General features: G+C 39.6%; 1 protein-coding gene and 1 long non-coding RNA gene across 2 annotated transcripts in view; one reads left to right on the top strand and one right to left on the bottom strand.

Annotated features, from left to right (window-relative positions):
* The window catches only part of zbtb40 (zinc finger and BTB domain containing 40), a 55,704-nt gene that overhangs the window by 1,099 nt on the left and 35,763 nt on the right, over nt 1–18,842 (top strand). The window lies entirely within an intron of this gene.
* LOC145551771 (uncharacterized) lies at nt 1,802–3,701 on the bottom strand. Its single transcript, XR_014087687.1, has 2 exons — nt 2,720–3,701; nt 1,802–2,031 (listed from the first exon to the last, which is right to left on the bottom strand). It is a non-coding gene; the product is annotated as an uncharacterized LOC145551771 (long non-coding RNA).

Below are 18,842 nucleotides of genomic sequence, written 5' to 3'. Positions count from 1 at the left end.
TGTTGAGACCAGCACGTCCTCTGATCCAATACATCTTATTAAGGATAAAATCAACAAAACGTGTTCAAATTAATGGCCCAACAGGTTGATTAAAGACAGTAAAAAGGTAGGAGAGGTTTAGAGTCGATCGCCTTGTTTTACCTTTGTAAACAGAAAACCTGAATACAGTGACCTTTAGTGAGGGTACAGAATGGAGAATGGATAAAAGCTGAACTCCTGCTACAATCTTTGCCTCTCTTGGTTACATCCCTGAGGTGTGCCAAGTGTGGCCCACATGCATATAAAGTAAATATGACTATTAATTTAAGTATTTCTTTGTATGTATAAGTTGCCCACCTTAGTTTCCCTGTTTTTGGTCAACGTGTGCCTCAACATGTGGTTACTGTTCCTTAGAGGTGGACAGAGGACCCACAATTTATCCTCCAGGAATAACAGTAGCACTTCAACATGTTTTTACTCAAAGTAAATTATAGCTGAATAAGAAATTAAACAAGAGTAAAGAAGCATTTGGTAAAAAGTTGATCAGTACTGAGTAACTGATCAAGTTATTATTTCATATCTTAAAAAAATTACACAATTAGAAGGCCCAAAATATTAAGTTCAGTGGAAATTTTGGTATTTTAAAGACAAAATGAAAAATTAGTTTAAATAATAGTGATGCCTCATAATAAAATGACTTGAGTAAAAGTAAAAAGTTCAGCATAGTAAGAGTATTCCTAAAAGTTCATTTGAGTTTCAAAAAGTTACTCAACTATATTTAAGTAAATGTAATTAGTCACTCCTAAACTCTGCCCTTCTGAGGGAATAGGAGAAGGAACTGTTAAGGAAATAAATGAATCTTATTTTGATACTAAACATTGTTTCAATTAACAAATGAATCATAACACCCAGAACATATTCTGTTATGTTTATTCAAGGGTGAAGGAACAGAATGACTGGAGATCCTGGCTGAGAGGGACCAGGGCTGACAGTGAGGAGAACCGTCTGCACTGTGAGCAGCACCAGAACTCCTGATGGGTCTCCTTCAGGAAGAACCAGAGAGACGGCCGACCTCCACAGAGAAGAGTTCACCCAAACATCAGAGGAAAAATGAATGCTGGTGCTCAAACAGAGCAGCCTCTTTTCTTAAACCCAACACACACAGGGTGTTGTGGCCCTGATTAAAAACCTGCTAACTTCAATTTAACTGAAACACAGAACATCCAGAAATGTGATTAACTTCAGCTATAGAGTGGAAATGACACAGTGAGATGAAAACATTTGTCTATATCACTCTGTTATACAGGACATTAACATTTTAAAGTGTTTGTTCCAGAGCCCCTGATACAAACGATAGCATTAGCTCATCCATCAGACATTTACTGAGGCCTGAAACATGCAGGGCAGACGACCTGAGGACTGACTGGTTAAACTATTTCACTGACACTTCAGATTGCAGATTTCCAATTGAAGGCGTCTGTAAATGAACACAATCATTATTCAATAAACCAAGCTGTGTAAAATAACTGTTAGGGTTGCTATTAAGAACCCAATATGTCATGTTTGTTCATTTCTACGTTGTCGTACATGCAAGGTACTCCACTCACTGTTTAGCTTCATGTTGAAGAATCTTCAGTGTAATGAAACCAAAAAATAAAACGGGTCCAAAACTTTCAATCTGTATTCTATTTTTGTAGCTTTGTTCTATTAAGATTGTTTCGTTTACTTTAAGCCACAAACAAACGATCATTTTATTGTCTCTGGGACGTGAAAACATGAGATTTGATTAAATTAGAACTTCACATATTAGAAGGAACACAGATTTCATAATAATCAAACAGTTTGTTTATTCAAAACGGTAAAATACAAACGGTTAATGCATATCAATGGTATAAGAACAGACACATTTTTTTAAATGAATGTGTCACCAGTGCATTTGGCCGAGTGTTCCTGCTCCAGAAAGGTGAAGGTCTCTGGTCATCCTGAAGCTGTGAGCCCACTGGGAGTCTGAAGGGAAACACTGAGACCAGAGGCCTGCAGGATGGACTGCATCTGAAAACATACATGATGGAAACATTAATAAATGTGCTGCGCCAAAAAGCTGTACTTTTGACCTGGTGGCGATGGAACCAGTTATGGTAGATCTGAACTTTGGTTTGATGACCTAAATATGAGAAGCTTCAGACTGACAGGAGTTGGGTTAAAGCCACATCTTGTGAAGTTGGGATATTTTTCCTCCAACAGGATCCAGAGGAATCGCAACAAACCAGAAGTTGGACTAGAATTTATTTCAATGTCATTTGTGAATGTCAGCTTCTCATTTTCAACAGTGCATATGCATGTGGGCCACACTTGGCACACCTCAGGGATGTAACCAAGAGAGGCAAAGATTGTAGCAGGAGTTCAGCTTTTATCCATTCTCCATTCTGTACCCTCACTAAAGGTCACTGTATTCAGGTTTTCTGTTTACAAAGGTAAAACAAGGCGATCGACTCTAAACCTCTCCTACCTTTTTACTGTCTTTAATCAACCTGTTGGGCCATTAATTTGAACACGTTTTGTTGATTTTATCCTTAATAAGATGTATTGGATCAGAGGACGTGCTGGTCTCAACATCCTGGAGGCGTTCAGTTTGTCACCTATTGCCGAGATCAACTCAAACCCTCCCGCGGTCGTAATTGAGCCCCATTGATTAAATATGACTGTAGTTGGAAAACAAACATCAGCGTTAGTAGCTTACCGTGCAACGTCTGGGCAACCGGAGGATCCTGGACGGACAGCAGCGGTGCATGTCTGAAAGATGGCCTCCGATGCAGATCTCCAAGGCTCTCCACTCTCATTCTTTCAGCCCGATGGTCCGTAGAGCTGCCTCTGGATATTGCAGTTCACTTACGATGTACAGTAAAGTTGCTCCTTATAGTTGGATCACAGCTGGTAGCTACGAAGGTGTCCCGAACCTTCAATCGTAAGCCAACTTCAGCGGCCGCTTCGTTCAAACTATAAAAACTCCCGACGGTGAAGCTCTGAGTCCATGAGAGCCACCAACTGAAACACGTTCTGTCTGAGCGGCCACACGAGAACTAAAGTCAGGAGTAATAACACTATTTTCTAATGAAGTTAATGAGCTTCAGCTTATTGATAACCCGTTAGTAGGTCGCCATCTTTCTTGAAGCAAAGTATGGGTGTGACGCTAACCAACCAATTGGGGAAGTTGTAGCCTGATGACGTGCCTCTCCTCATTTGCATTTATTTTTTTCCTAAGTTTTGCGGGGAAATAGAATGTGATAAATAAGAAAATAAGGAAATACTAAATAAATAAGGGGAATTGGAAAATGGGAAAAGTAAAGATTTTTCAAACAAATGTTGAATGAAAAATAGATAAAAGAAAATTGGGTAAATAAAAAAGGGATATATGATAAATTGATTAATGAAACTGGGAAATAGAAAATCGGGTTAAAGGAAAAAGGAAATCAAAAAATGTTTAAATTAAAAAATAGATTAATGAAAAATGGGTAAATAGATAAAGGGATAAATGAAAAATGGACAAATGAAAAATAGATTAATGAAAAAGAGAAATTGAGAAATTGATAATCTGAAAAATAAATAAATGAAAAAATTGGGTTAGTAAAAAAGGGAAATTGAAAAGAGGTTAATTGAAAAATAAATTAATGAAAAATGGGTAAATGGATAAAGGGATAAATAAAAAATAGATTAATGAAAAAGAGAAATTGGGAAATTGATAATATGAAAAATAAAGAAATGAAAAATGGGGTTAATGAAAAAGCTAAATTAAAAAATGGTTAAATGAAAAATAGATTAATGAAAAGTGGGTAAATGAAAAATAGATTAATGAAAAAAGGGAAATTGAGAAATTGATAATATGAAAAATAAATAAATGAAAAAATGGGTTAATGAAAAAGCTAAATTATTTATTTAACAAATTATTTATTTATTTCACTCATTTTCTTCATTTTTTGATTTATTTTACTCATTTTTTATTTATTTCACCCATTTATTTATTTATTTAATTTTGGCTGAAATGGCTCTCCATATTTGTGACTCATTTGGTAGCCATGTTTTATTTAGAGGTCTATGAAAAAATGAAGAGCCCACCGCACTGAACCCCATTGAAAACCTCCTGGTTATTCCAACAAATATTGATTTTTGAACTCTTCCTGGGTGAAAACTTTAGTATTGTTATTTCTAAATTAATATGAACTTGTTTTCTTTGCGTTATTTGAGGTCTGGAAGCACTGCATCTTTGCATTGTTTTCATCATTTTGACCATTTCTCATTTTCTGCAAATAAATATTACATTTTTTATATATTTGGATTTAAAAACCAGGTTTTTAAATGGTGTGTGTGAAGAAGGCAGACTTGTTTTTATGCAAGTTAGTATGCATTTCATATTCAAATATCACACTTGCTTAAATTTATGTGATGTATATTATGATGGAACGTAGCCTCTCTGATGTATCCTCTCAGAAAAGAGGGTTACATATTCATACATGCAGAATAAATTCATTATTCTGCATGTATGAATAATGTATTTATAATTATCATGCTCCGGAGATGGTGGGCAAGATTATCTCAGTACTCTCTACAATGCACCCTCCACTTTGACTTTGACTAGGCCAGACTATTGTTATTCTGCCTAAATGGCAGAATAACAATAATAATCCTTCAGTACATTTTGTTTGTAAATGATTTACAGTGTTTGCTTGAAGATATCCAAGTCTCTCTTCCTGATGTTTTGAAGAGAATAACATTTACTGTCCCTCAGGGGAAATGGTCACCTGTAGTGAAACCGTTCCATGTAAACTGCATTGCTGTCGTCGTTTGGATTGCTCTTGTGGGTGTGCTGGTTATTCTACGATCATCTACTGAACATAGATTTTCACATGTACACATAAGCTGTTCAGGACTGAACAGCTGCAGCCAAGCAAAACAGCTTGGCAAAAACGCACCATGTGATTATGACACAGCGAGTCAGCATAACCACCCTGTTGAGTTTATCACACAACCAATGGGATCTCTGCAACAACAAGAGATCCCATTGGACTGGAAAGTGCTTAATAAGGCACTTTGTGCTGTTCTAGATGAACGGAGTAGCGCTGAGTGTGTTTGCAGCTATTGCAAGTTCACACATGTTTCACTTCGAGGGTTTTCTCTTCAAAACTGACAGTATTTATAGACCAGTGGTTTCCCCAGGGGAAACAAGACATGTTTGCACTGAAAGGAGATTCTGAATGCTTAGGACTGACAATCAAATCTCATCATAAACATTGTACGACAAGAGGGATTTTATCATTTTTGGCAGGAATAAGTGAGGTCTCCTCATATACTCAACACCAGAAATTTTATTTAGATTTAAAAGATTTAAAAGTGGGGGTTTTTTTCATTAATTGTTTATGTGGTTATATTATTAAAGTTTGCTTTGTTGTCAGAACTGCTATTAAATATTCACAAGCCCAAATGCACTCCTGATAAAAATCTGGGAAAACGTCATGTATCTACATCTTGCGCTGCTGGATCATAACCAGAATGCAGGTTAGGTTTCAAACTGAAGAAACGGGAGCAAGAGACACAAAAGATAGAGCAAGAAAATGACAATTAAACTGTTTGCAAAGGTCATTAGCCATTCATTTGATTCAGGTGTGTTGGAGCAGGGACACATTCACGGGTCGCAGGACAGTGAGACTCGATGACTGGAGTTTCTGAGCCCCAAAATAGAGGAAACCTGTGCGGGTGCTTCGACTTGATTAGCCATTAAGGTGTGATATAGTGATGGGTAGATGAGGCGTCATGTATCGTTTCGACACATAGCAAAACTGTGTTGATTCTGTGTCAATACTGTCTCACTCAATACTGACACATGCTGGACATTAAAAATTCCTACAGGCAACGTAGTGATTTGATGACCTCTATACAATAAGATTTAAGTCTTTGTATTTTATTGAATATTATGTATTGTATTATGTCATATCTTCAGTTAAATTTAAAATATATTTGATATACAGTCAATAAATTATGTGAACATGTACCATAAAGTGACAATTTAAGTGAATGTGTTTGGAATGAATATGCATGGACTGTTTCTTTTTCCACAATTTTTTATTAAAAAAAAAAGTTTTTACAGCATTTTGAAATTTAGTCTGTTATGCTTTTTTGACAAAACTTCTGCTGTAGAAAAAAATTAAGTGAACACTACATTTACAGCGAATCCTTGTTTTTCTTAGGTGTTGCTTTCCGAAAATAACCCCTGATAGGCGAAATCCGTGAAGTTACCTTTAGTTTTTACAATTATTACACAGCACAATTAAATACTCTCAGGGGTGAAAGTAGTTTTAAATTCTTGGGGGTACTATGACAAAGAAATATATATACATACATATTACGTCTATGTGCTTTGGAGTTTCTGTGCTGATTATTTTTTTGCGAAGCAATAAAAGCTGGTAGCTCTTGAATTGCTACAAAATAAAGCTGTATTTCTCTCAGCCTACTGGCTGCAATGTTGACACCTTGAGATGCCATGAGACCTAAATCCTGAACATCATGGCATGGAGTGATCCTAGTTTTCCATGTCTGGCATATAGTCATTCATTTATCTTTTAAACTGGTTATATTGATCCTGTGTCCATACGGAGGGATAATCAGTAGGCTAGCATCATGACCTGTTTGTTCTGAAGATCTTGCAGTTTCCACTTCTCTTCCTAACATGGCGCCTCCTCACCCTGACTCTCATACTGACAGGAGGAACAAAAGAGCTCTGTTAGGTTAAAGCTCATCTTCTGAAGTTGGGATGTTTTTCCTCCAACATGTTCCAGAGGAATCACCTCAAACCAGATGTTTGACTGGATTTTATTTCACTGTCATTTGTGAATGTTAGAGCCTCATTTTCAACAGTGGAGCTATAAAGGTTGAAAAAGGTTATTATTTTGGAGAAAGTCTCATCAACATCAATATTTCCACTAAATAAGAAGCAAAAAACTAAATTGTTTGATAAAGGACAAGCCTCTCAGACTCTGAGCTCGACAGCACCAAACTATTTTTATTTTAGACAATTAATTTAATTTCACTTAACTATCGCGGAAGAAGCCATTTGTTTGTTAAATACTTAATGAAAAATATATACCGTGTTTGATGTTTGTTAGTCACAAAGAACGAGGTAATTAGTCTAAGTTTGTCGTTTATTGAATGTTCAGAAACTACAGCGGCTGTGATGAGTCACAGCAAAGGTAAAACAACCTGAACAGGTGATCAACTCTAAACCACTCGCACCTTTTCACTCTCCGTCTCTCTCTGTCATTTAAGCACACCCGTTGCCATGGCAACCTCCTGCGCTCCACAAGCCGACCAGAGATTACGTTAAAAATACAACAATCAGTCCATTACGATATTAGGTTTGCAGGCTTGCTATTTATTTTGCGATCATTAATAAACCTCTCATGAACAAAGAGGTGGTTGATTAGTTAATTTTAAACTCCTGCTCTACTATTAATTTTGATAGTGGAACCAAACGCACAGAATTGCGCAACATCTTGTTGAAACAATAATTACTGAAATTGTTCGTTGGGTCATTAATTTGAACATGTTTTGTTGATTTTTTTTTTTTTTTTTTTTTTGTTCTTTCATAAAGTTTGGAACGTTTTAAGCGAGTCAGAGGAGGACGTGCTGCTCTCAGCATCCTGGCTGCGTTCAGTTTGTCACCTAATGCAGAGATCGACTCAAAACCTTCCGCAATCGACATATTGCACCGCTGCTCTAGCAAAGCACGAACAGTTCAGAAACAATATGAAATGAGAAAAAAGGTAGTCATTAACTGATTAAGTCGTGTTTTAGATTGTTCTTGAAAAACTAATCAGTCACGGCTGATTAGTGGGTGAACTCACGGCTGCACAGTGAATCCATTGATGTTTTACAGCAGACTGCCGCTCCCCTCTCTTGCAGGTACCGCTAAATCATTTAGGGGTTCGCAGTACCCTGCCGTACCCCCTTACTTTCACCCCTGATTATAAGTGGACCCAAGTGCACCAGGTGAGAGACGTAGTTAATTTAAGAATATTTAAATGGGAAAACGAATAATTAAACTTACAAACATGAAATAAAAAATCCAGGGACACAAAAGAAGTGCAAAACAAAGACAAATTGGAGACATAGGAAGATCACAAGGAAACCAGGAAGAAATGAGAAAAGTGACAAGACGAACCGGCAACTAGTGACTAACAATGAAGTGGTTAAATACTGGAGGTTGTGAGCTTCAGAAAAGACCTGGGGTGGATGATCCATCGATCCATTTTCTTACACCATTGTCAAAGTGGGGTCAGGAGAGGTGCTGGTGCCTATCTCTAGCAGAAGGTGGGGTACACCCTGGACAGGTCGCCAGCAACACAGAGGCAGGACAAAACAACCATGCATGCACACATCCATACCTAAGGATGGGTACAGAAATCAATTAACCCAACAGTCATGCTTTTGGACTTTGGGAGGAAGCCGGAGTACCCGGAGAGAACCTACGCATGCATTGGGAGAACATGTGAACTCCATGCTGGGAATTGAAGCCAGGACCTTCTTGCTGCAAGGCAACAGTGCTATCAAGTGCACCACTGTGCAGGACCTGGGCTGATGAACAGGTGTGAGTGGAGGGAGTGAAATCAGACCGTGAAGGGATAGAGAAAGTGGCAAAGGAAAGGGGGGAAGATTACACAAGGGGAAACAACCAAAATACAAACACAAAGGAGTAAGGAGACTAAAGGAACCTAATTAAACTAGAACAAAGGAAAATAACTAGAAACAAGAAATAAACATAATTAGAATCACCAATGAAGAACAGATGTGGAAAACAAGGCAGAATTAAATGGAAACAACTAAGGAACACCAAAAGAATCTGAGGAGGATGCCGGCGAACAACAGCCTTGGAGGACACTGGCAGCAGAGCATGTACCTTGGTGGGTGTTGGCGACAGAGTGGGAACCTTGGGGATGCTGGGGATGTGTCAAGTCCTGACTGACCTCCTGAGCATTGTCGCAGACTCTGTCGACCTCCCAGCCAATCTCCTGAGCCTGGCTTCGAGGTCAATGGGACCTACGACACTACCAGTAGAGCAAGTACCTGCTGGCGGCAGAACAGGAACCGGGAGGCCAATGGGACCCACGACGAGGCTCCAGAGGCCGACAGGACACGCAATAAAACTCTGGAGGTCACCCGAGAGACCAAAGGGACTCGGCACAAAGCCCTGGAAGTCAGTCGGGAGACCGACAGGATTCATTACGAACCCCTGGAGGTCAGCCGGGAGACCAACGGGACTTGCTATGAAGCCCTGGAGGTCAACCGGGAGACCAGCGGGCCTCGCTACGAAGCCCTGGAGGTCAGCCTGGAGACCAGCGGGACTTGCTATGAAGCCCTGGAGATCGGCCGAGAGACCAAAGAGACTCGGCACAAAGCCCTGGAAGTCAGCCGGGAGACCGACAGGACTCATTACGAACCCCTGGAGGTCAGCCGGGAGACCAACGGGCCTCGCTACGAAGCCTTGAAGGTCCGCCTGGAGACCAGCGGGACTTGCTATGAAGCCCTGGAGATCGGCCGAGAGACCAAAGGGACTCAGCACAAAGCCCTGGAGGTCAGCCGGGAGACCAGAGACTCGCTACAAAGCCCTGGAGATCAGCCGGGTACAAGCTCTCCTGCCAACATCTTTCAAGCGATTAGCTCTTCCGCCATCAGCCCCCAAGTGTCAAGCTCCCATGACACTGCAGTCCTGTTGTCCTCAAGGTTTTCTACCATCGACAATCAAGCATGAATCAAGCATGCTCTATTTATAAGTACCATGCTTGAACCCAGTACCTCAGGTTGTTTTGCACATTTTCAGAAGTGTATTGGTGAAGCCTCTGACCACAGGTCTGAATACTCCTGCTCCTGCTGACTGGTCTGAAACCGACTGGTTGTCTTCGTCGGTTTCCTCTTCAGATAGCTGCTCCTCTAAGACCCTAAGTCTTTTGTTCGACTGTTCCACTTCAAGCTGCAACATTTTGTTTTCCTGAATGTAGGCGGTGCTTGTCAGCTCCAGGACAATGCGATTCAGCTTCAGGTCTTTGTTTTGCTTCTCCAAGATGGTGTTTATCTAGCTGCGGATGTCGTTTTCCTCCTGCAGGGAGGTGTAACCCTCCTCCAGTTCAGTTTTTGTCTGCTCCAAGACAGTGTTGTTCTGCTCCAAGATGGTGTTGTTCTGCTCCAGGACGGTGTTGTTCTGCTCCAGGACGGTGCTTTTCTGCACCAGGGTGGTGCTTTTCTGCTCCAAGGCTGTGTTTATCTGCTCCAAGGCAGTGTTTATTTGCTCCAAGACAGTGATTTTCTGCTCTAGAGTGGTGCTTTTCAGCTTCAGGGCAGTGTTCTCCTGGTCCAGGCCAGTGTTCTCCTGCTCCAGGGCGGCGTTTATCAGCTTCAAGGTGGAGTTATCATGCTCCAGAGCTGTGCTTTCCAGCTTCAGCTTCAGGGCGGTGTTCTCCTGTTCCAGGGTGGTCTTTTCCTTCTCTAGGAATGCCATTTTCTGCTCCAGGGTGGTTTTATCCTGCTCCAGAGCTATGCTTTTCTTCTTCAGGGTGGCGTTCTCATGCTGCAGGGTGCTGTTTTTCTCCTCCAAGATGTTTTTTTTCTGCTCCAGGATTTTCCATTTATGATCCAGGCTGGTGTTCTTCATCTCCAGGTTAGCGTTTATCAGCTCATATGCAGCATTCTCCTGCTTCAAAATGGTGCTGTACTGCTCCACGATGGTATTTTTATGCTCCAGAGCGGTGTGTTCCAGTTTCAGGGCGGTGTTCTCTTTCTCCGGGGTGTTGTTTTTATTCTCCAAGATGGTGTTTTTCTTCTCCAAATCGGTGTTTTTCTTCTCCAGGGCAATGTTCTCCTGCTCCAGGGCGGTGCTTTTCTGCTCCAGGGTGGTCTTTTCCTTCTCTAGGAATGTCTTTTTCTTCTTCAGGGAGGTGCTTTTCTAATCCAGGACAGTGCATTTCTCCCCCAGGGTGGTGATCTCCTGCTTCAGGACACTGCTTATCAAATTGAAGGAGATTATTTACTTCTCCAGAACAGTGGTTTTCTGCTCCAAGGCAACGTTTTTCTTCTCCAGGGTGATGTTATCTTCCTTTAAAGTTTGGTTTTCTTTGAACAGATTTTCAAAATCCTCATCTTTTTCCCTAATCAGCTTGTCTTTTTCAAGTACAGCTTTTTCTAAATTTATAACTTGAATCTTCAGCTCCTTGTTTGCTTTGAGTAGAGTCTGTCTGTCGGTACACATCATTTTCACTTCTTTCAAGACGTCTTGGAGCTTCCGTGTCTCTACAGCTAAAGTCCGTTGTGTTATCTCATATTGCGAATCAGAAGACTACGCCTGACTGCTCTGACTTATTGTTAATAGTCTTTCTCTAGATAAATCGAAAAACTGCTCAATATTTTCCTTTGTTTGTTAGGAATTGTCTTTTATCTTGTAGAACTTCCGCACTAACTCTCTTGTTAGGAGACAATCCTTCTACTTGCTCTCCCACTTCTGCAATGGCTATGACCCTTTGTGATGTCATCAATTCTCTTTGTGACATCAGTTTGCATGATGTCACAAATTGATGTCACTACCTCAGCAGAACAACTAGAAAACTACTGAAGTTTGTATTATAACAAACTTTACAGCTGAATGTAGCTGGGCTTAGCTGATGGCCATTGGAGACAGTTCGACTGGTAATATCACCAAGGCTGAAATCCGCAATTGGGAGACAGCGGCTCTTGAGGATAATGTACTGGACAGCAGGGTGCGAGGACCAACTATCAAAAGGAAACGGGTGGGCGTGTTGACCCAGCTCGTGCCTAGGAAGCCATCAATTCCGACTCTCTTTCTGGACAATGTCCACTCACTGGCTAAGAAAGTGGATTTGTTAGATCTGAGGCTAAGAGTTTCTGCAGAGATGAAGAACTGTGCCGTTCTTTGCCTAACGGAAACCTGGCTTAACAGCAACATGCCATACTTAGCCTTCCAGATCAACGGTCTTCAGTTATTCTAAGCAGGCCAACGGTCATGAAAAACACGGGGAGGAGGACAATGTATGTAAGTGAGTGAAGGTTGGTGTGCCAACTGTGGACTGGTTAAAAGCTGTCAACCATACTATCTGCCTCCGGAGTTTACTGCGGTGTTTGTCACCATTGTTTACATTCCGCCGGGTGCTAACGGCAACGAAGCTTCAAAGGAGCTGTATGACACCGTTAGCTCACTGCAGACGAAGCACTCTGAGGCGTTGTACGTGGTTGCAGGGGACTTTAACTATGGGAAACTGACGGACACTCTACCCAGTTTTTACCGGCATGTCATCCTTCTTACACTCTGTATTGTGTTTACATCAACATTCACGGTGCGTACAGAGCTCTTCCTCACGCCCATCTTAGCCTCTTCGACCACATGTCCATCCTGCTGGCGCCAGCATATCGTCCACTGATGACACGGATTAGGTCAAGGAAGAAGACAGTCACTGTGTGGCCCAGGGATGCAGCCTGTGTGCTCCAGGACTGTTTTCAGTCCACAGATTGGCAGGTCTTCAGAGGTGGCTCCTTATGAGCAGGGGTGAAAGTAGTTTTAAATTTTGGGGGGTACTATGACAAAAAATTTATAAATTAATAAATATGTGTGTGTGTGCTTCTTTTCTTTGTATGCTTTGGAGTTTCTGTGCTGATGAATTTTGAGATGCCATGAGACCTAAATTCTGAACATCATGGCAAGGAGTGATCCTAGTTTTCCATGTCTGGCATGTAACCATTTATTTTAGCTAAACTAAAATAACTAAAATCTCCAGCATGGGGAAGTGGAATGAGCTCAACTTTTCTCGACACTTTTAAACCAGTTCTATTGATCATCTGTCCAGACAGAGGGATAATCAGTAGCCCAGTATCATGACCTGTTTGTTCTGAAGATCCTGCAGCTCCCACTTCTCTCCCTAACATGGCGCCTCCTCACCCTGACTCTCATACTGACAGGAGGAACAAAAGAGCTCTGTTAGGTTAAAGCTCATCTTCTGAAGTTGGAATATTTTTCCTCCAACAGGTTCCAGAGGAATCACCTCAAACCAGATGTTGAACTAGATTGTATTTCAATGTCATTTGTGAATGTTAGAGCCTCATTTTCAACAGTGGAGCTATAAAGGTTGAAAAAGGTTATTATTTTGGAGAAAGTCTTTTACTCTCTCTCTCTGTCATGGCAACCTCCCTGCGCTCCACAAGCAGACCAGAGATTACGTTAAAAATATAACATTCAGTCCATTACGATATAGGTTTGCAGGCTTGATATTTATTTCGCGATCATTAATAAACCTCTCATGAACAAAGAGGTGGTTGATTAGTTAATTTTAAACTCCTGCTCTGCTTCTTATTTTGGTAATGGAACCGAAACGCACAGAATTGCGCAACATCTTGTAGAAACAATAATTACTGAGATTATTTTTGTTGTGTAATTAATTTGGACACGTTTTGTTGACTTTGTTGTTGTTGTTCTTTAATAAAGTTACGAACATTTTAAGCGAGCCAGAGGAGGACGGGCTGCTCTCAGCATCCTGGCTGAGTTCAGTTTGTCACCTAATGCCGATTTCGACTCAAAACCTTCCGCGATCGACATATCGCGCTGCTCTAACAAAGCACGAACAGTTCAGAAACAATATGAAATGGGGAAAAAGATTATTTATTAACTGATTAAATTGTGTTTTAGATTGTTCTTGATGTTTTACAGCAGACTGCCGCTCCTCTCTCTTGCAGGTACCGCTTCCCCGCTATATCATTACTTTCACCCCTGATTATAAGTGGACCCAAGCGCACCAGGTGAGAGACGTAGTTAATTTAAGAATATTTAATGGAAAAACGAATAATTAAACTTACAAACATTAGTGATTACTGGTGATTAGTGGGTGAACTCAGAGCTGCACAGTGAATCCATTGATGTTTTACAGCCGCTCCTCTCTTGCAGGTACTGCGTAACCCCGCTAAATCTTTTAGGAGTACGCAGTACCAGGTGTTATGCCCAGAAAAGCCCCCCTGCCCAAATTTGCATCCCCTGTCGCGGGAGCGCGCATCGCTCTAAGCTCTCGCATATTGACGAGGAAACGGATAAAAATATGACCGAAGAGGAAATTTTTAAGATATTTGTAACATTATCACGTTTCCTAACCATGTAATCCCTAATACGGTGGGTTTTATTTCGCAAATTATTTGAAATAAATACGGTTTTTACACTTTTATTGACACATATGAGTCGAACTTTTTTTCAGTCCGTGTCTGTTGTAAACGTTCTCCGCAAATGGTTTGAAATTCTCTGCTTTGTCTTTTGATATCATAATAGCTCAAAAGCATTACAACAGAGACCCATTATGTAGAACATTTTATATCATGCTTCACTTCTAGTCTGTTAATGTAGGAGGAAATGCAACTTAATTTATGAGCCTGAAAATATTGGCATCCGTCTTGTTGATATGAAACTTATAGCATTAGCTCAGAGAACAAGTGTAATTACGTAGAAGAGATTAAATCATTTCAACTCTTTATTTCCCCCAATTAGCACAGGGATGCATGTTTTGGCAATATAGATTTTGAGCCTGCCACAATATGCATCCCTTCTTTATTCCCCACAAATATTATCCTATCGATATAAAACATGTACCAGCAGTTCTTGGAACTACTCAGATTATGTAGAAAAAATATTTCACTATTAACTCTTGAATTCTTTAAATTAGCACAGGGATGCATTTTTGGACAATATGGATTTCCAGCCTGCCAAAATATGCATCCCATATCTATTCCCCTCAAATATTATCCAATTGATTTAAAACTTATAACAGCAGTTCTTGGAGCTACTCTCATTATGTAGAAATAGTTATTTTACTTTTATCTCTTTATTTCTCAAAGTTGGCACAGGGATGCATTTTTGGGCAATATGGATTTCCAGCCTGCCAAAATATGCACCCCTCTCTATTCCCTTCAAATATTATCCTATTAATTTAAAACTTATACCAGCATTTCTTGGAGCTACTCTCATTATGTAGAAATAGTTATTTCATTCTTAACTCTTTATTTCTCAAAGTTAGCACAGGGATGCATTTTTGGGCAATATCTCCAGCCTGCCAAAATATGCACCCCTCTCTATTCCCTTCAAATATTATCCTATTGATTTAAAACTTATACCAGCATTTCTTGGAGCTACTCTCATTATGTAGAAATAGTTATTTCATTCTTAACTCTTTAATTCTTCAAATTAGCACAGGGGTGCGTTTTTGGGCAAATTTCCAGCCTGCCAAAATATGCACCCCTCTCTATTCCCTTCAAATATTATCCTATTGATTTAAAACTTATAACAGCATTTCTTGGAGCTACTCTCATTATGTAGAAATAGTTATTTCATTCTTAACTCTTTATTTCTCAAAGTTAGCACAGGGATGCATTTTTGGGCAAATTTCCAGCCTGCCAAAATATGCACCCCTCTCTATTCCCTTCAAATATTATCCTATTGATTTAAAACTTATAACAGCATTTCTTGGAGCTACTCTCATTATGTAGAAATAGTTATTTTACTTTTAACTCTTTATTTCTCAAAGTTAGCACAGGGATGCATTTTTGGGCAATATGGATTTCCAGCCTGCCAAAATATGCACCCCTCTCTATTCCCCTCAAATATTATCCAATTGATTTAAAACTTATAAGAGCAGTTCTTGGAGCTACTCTCATTATGTAGAAAAAGTTATTTCACTCTTAACTCTTCAATTCTTCAAATTAGCACTGGGATCCATATTGCCCAAAAATGCATCCCTGTGCTAACTTTGAGAAATAAAGAGTTAAGAATGAAATAACTATTTCTACATAATGAGAGTAGCTCCAAGAAATGCTGTTATAAGTTTTAAATCAATAGGATAATATTTGAAGGGAATAGAGAGGGGTGCATATTTTGGCAGGCTGGAAATTTGCCCAAAAATGCATCCCTGTGCTAACTTTGAGAAATAAAGAGTTAAGAATGAAATAACTATTTCTACATAATGAGAGTAGCTCCAAGAAATGCTGTTATAAGTTTTAAATCAATAGGATAATATTTGAAGGGAATAGAGAAGGGTGCATATTTTGGCAGGCTGGAAATTTGCCCAAAAATGCACCCCTGTGCTAATTTGAAGAATTAAAGAGTTAAGAATGAAATAACTATTTCTACATAATGAGAGTAGCTCCAAGAAATGCTGGTATAAGTTTTAAATCAATAGGATAATATTTGAAGGGAATAGAGAGGGGTGCATATTTTGGCAGGCTGGAGATATTGCCCAAAAATGCATCCCTGTGCTAACTTTGAGAAATAAAGAGTTAAGAATGAAATAACTATTTCTACATAATGAGAGTAGCTCCAAGAAATGCTGGTATAAGTTTTAAATCAATAGGATAATATTTGAAGGGAATAGAGAGGGGTGCATATTTTGGCAGGCTGGAAATCCATATTGCCCAAAAATGCATCCCTGTGCCAACTTTGAGAAATAAAGAGATAAAAGTAAAATAACTATTTCTACATAATGAGAGTAGCTCCAAGAACTGCTGTTATAAGTTTTAAATCAATTGGATAATATTTGAGGGGAATAGATATGGGATGCATATTTTGGCAGGCTGGAAATCCATATTGTCCAAAAATGCATCCCTGTGCTAATTTAAAGAATTCAAGAGTTAATAGTGAAATATTTTTTCTACATAATCTGAGTAGTTCCAAGAACTGCTGGTACATGTTTTATATCGATAGGATAATATTTGTGGGGAATAAAGAAGGGATGCATATTGTGGCAGGCTCAAAATCTATATTGCCAAAACATGCATCCCTGTGCTAATTGGGGGAAATAAAGAGTTGAAATGATTTAATCTCTTCTACGTAATTACACTTGTTCTCTGAGCTAATGCTATAAGTTTCATATCAACAAGACGGATGCCAATATTTTCAGGCTCATAAATTAAGTTGCATTTCCTCCTACATTAACAGACTAGAAGTGAAGCATGATATAAAATGTTCTACATAATGGGTCTCTGTTGTAATGCTTTTGAGCTATTATGATATCAAAAGACAAAGCAGAGAATTTCAAACCATTTGCGGAGAACGTTTACAACAGACACGGACTGAAAAAAAGTTCGACTCATATGTGTCAATAAAAGTGTAAAAACCGTATTTATTTCAAATAATTTGCGAAATAAAACCCACCGTATTAGGGATTACATGGTTAGGAAACGTGATAATGTTACAAATATCTTAAAAATTTCCTCTTCGGTCATATTTTTATCCGTTTCCTCGTCAATATGCGAGAGCTTAGAGCGATGCGCGCTCCCGCGACAGGGGATGCAAATTTGGGCAGGGGGGCTTTTCTGGGCATAACACCGGCCGTACCCCCTTACTTTCACCCCTGCATACTCTACATTAAAACCAAATAACAAAACCTGTTTTCAGATCAGCTGGTGTGCGTGTGCATCAATCGGGCCTTAATGTGATCCGGAGTCATGTCATTAGAGCGTCTCCTCCAACCTGCCCCGTGAGATTCACAGCTGTTTACGGCAGAGCGATGGATCTCGTCAAGCCTCCGGTCGGGTTTTGCGCTGCCTCTGGCCACAGTTTTTTTTTTTCCAGCTGGCATTCAAAGTTTCAGTTTCCATCTCCTGAATGGCCAATCTGTATTAAATACCGTAACTTTATTGGCACTCAGGTAGAGAAGAAGCGCGGAGACTGTTCTTAACAATCATATGGTCAATCAGGACGCAGAACACTGTGGGAAAAAAACTGCACACAAAAAAAATCTGCGAAGCAGCGATACCGTGAAAGGTGAATCGCGTTATAGAGATGGGTTCACTGTATATGAAATCATTTATAAAAAGCATCTGAGTAATTTGTAGAATGGCTGCATATCTGAGTTTATCAAGGTGTATCTGGGACTTCATTCTCATGCCCTTATAATGCCTCAACATGGAAAAGGTGGATTTATTTAAATAAGACGGTTTAGTCAAACGACACTTAACCTGCAGAACATAATATGAAAGTAAACTAAGAGTCAATTTCAGCTGAATTTGGATTCAGATTGATCAAGTAGAAACTGACAAGAACCGGATGAAACAACAAAAATGAAAACAAATTTATTTTCCAATATAAGATCAAAATGGTCCCACACTGCGGAAACATTTCCTTTGAAGCTGCTCCATAGCTGACAATGTTCTGTAAAAGATCAAGAATTCGTTTGGCAAATGCATTTGACAGATTGACAGATTCGCTTCCTTATAAACACAGTTTGGCGCGTTAATGTCATTTTGAAACAGTTCCTGTATCGGTCACGTGACTTGCTGAAACCAATACGCGCACCGACACGGGTTGTTGGTCTGTGGGCTTGATGCATGCGCCGGCGCATCGGTGTTGCCGGACCCATCACTAGTGTGATATGAGTTATCAATACTTAACTTTTTGACAATGTCTTAATTTTCTGAGTCATTTAATAAGTCATAATCATCAAAATTACAAGGAATTAAGGATTGCGATCTTTCACTCTATAAGAAATGAATATTTATGACATGTGAGTGTCACTTTCTGAGTGACAAAAAATATTAAACGTTTTTAGTGTTCTAATTTTGGGATGCAGCTTCAGCCACTCAAATATGGCTGATTGCTATTAATCAGCCACATTTCACTAGATTTGCAACGTGAAATCTAGTTCATGATGCGAAAGACACAACAAAATATTTTAAATCACCTAAATTTTGGCAACAAGTTTGTTTGTTTGCTTTACCTTGTGTTTGAGTTGGCTTAACTATAAAGTAGGACCATTGATGTTTACAGAAGTAATTGCGCCCCCTACTGT

Source organism: Poecilia reticulata, chromosome 5 (genome assembly GCF_904066995.2).
Source record: "Poecilia reticulata chromosome 5, P_reticulata-male-v2, whole genome shotgun sequence".
NCBI lineage: Eukaryota > Metazoa > Chordata > Actinopteri > Cyprinodontiformes > Poeciliidae > Poecilia > Poecilia reticulata.
This window is presented reverse-complemented; position numbering and strand designations above follow the sequence as displayed.